At 38.5% G+C, this 1,610-nt stretch overlaps 1 pseudogene; it reads left to right on the forward strand.

Moving 5' to 3' along the window:
* The first annotated feature begins 221 nt into the window (after nucleotides 1-221).
* On the forward strand, nucleotides 222-578 carry LOC149532942 (non-specific lipid-transfer protein 4.1 pseudogene; annotated as a pseudogene).
* Nucleotides 579-1,610: the final 1,032 nt, after the last annotated feature.

Below are 1,610 nucleotides of genomic sequence, written 5' to 3' on the forward strand. Positions count from 1 at the left end.
TCGAACAGACAATGAAAACCAACTCTCCTAGTCCTCACAAGAAAAGATAGTGACTGTAAACTAAACCTTCCAGAGGAAAAAAATCTTTGCATTTAATGCTACTGCCCCTTTTTGCATTGATGGCATCTGTCTTTACTCTCACTCCATCTATAAATGCTCTAATCCTTACCTCCATTACTCACACAGCTGAACTTGTAAGTGATAATTTGTGGAGAGTAAGGATGGCAAGAGCAATGAAGAGCGTGTGGGAATTCGTTTACGTTGTGTTTGTAGTGATGGCGATGATCAGCGCAGGAGCATACGCCGCTATATCGTGCATGACAGTGGATTCAGATATAATGCAATGCACTGCCTTTGTTTCTGGGGCCAACGCCGATCCTGCAAAGGCGTGCTGCGACGGCATAAAGAGTCTAAACTCCGCCGCTAAGACAACTGAGGACAGGAAGACGGCGTGCAAGTGCATTAAGTCTTTAATTGGGGGAGCTCCCATCAACTACACCAGAGCCGCCCAGTTGCCCGAACGCTGCGGCGTAGACATCGGCATTCCCATCACTCCCTCCGTCGACTGCAGCAAGTAAGCCGCAATTAAATCATCTTCTTTTGCTCTGTTCCTCTTTAAATTCTTTACTGTGATGTCTCACAATTAAGATATGTTTTGATGAACAGGATCACCTAAGCTGCCTGATTCCTGGCCATTGACGGAGCCACCAAGAGTGTTCCAGCTTATATAGTTGCTGGATGAGTTATTTTGCTATGCTTTATGCTGTTTAAATAATGCGTCTGTATTGCACTAACAAGTGTTTGTACTTCCATAAAGAGACGATAATATAAGAAATGTATTATCCTTAAGCGATAAGGAAAACCAAAAACTGTTTCACTGATATCGACATTTCAATTATATGACTGCTGTTATTTTGCTGAATACGAGGTGTTTTATAAAACAGAAGTTTAATAATATTTAAAGGGCCGGAAAATGTTGATTACTATATACATTTTGCGATAACAATTTCGTTGATGTTATGCAACTGATAATGTGTCGTCTTTTTAGATTGTGGCTTAAAACATCTCAAAACTTCGTCTTACCCCAATTTTATATATATATATAAGGTAAAAGAATACATGAAGAAAGCCGCAAACGGACAGCTTAAATATCACACACTAAGCCTAGTCAAAGTTTGATTTATTTTTTCAAGCTTAATTTCTTCCTTAATGTGTAATGTTTAAGGCTGGCCAGTAGCAAACAGCTGCCATGTAAAAGCAATGTCTAATTATAATTTATCATGGCTGCTACAGTCAAAATTACAGAGCTACTCACTTTGCAATGTTTACTCTTCTTCTTTACAATAGTAACAAAACAGAAATACGATAGACACATGTCAATGCTGAAAGAAAGACTTTAAATCATTATGTATGGCCACTTTCCTCTCAATAAGCAGTTGTATGACTTATGACTTGATTTGTTAAATCTAAAAACCCATTTGTAAGTTCTTCTTAGCCTCACCCTATAGTTGAAAAAGGAGAGAAGTCAGACAGAAAAAAATGTTGGAGAAAAGCCCGAGAGGAGTAGCTTTCTGATGAACATTATTGAGACTTGTAAAAACAGTTTTACA

This window comes from Cupressus sempervirens, chromosome 10, assembly GCF_028749045.1.
Source record: "Cupressus sempervirens isolate cs-2001-9-10 chromosome 10, ASM2874904v1, whole genome shotgun sequence".
Lineage (NCBI taxonomy): Eukaryota > Viridiplantae > Streptophyta > Pinopsida > Cupressales > Cupressaceae > Cupressus > Cupressus sempervirens.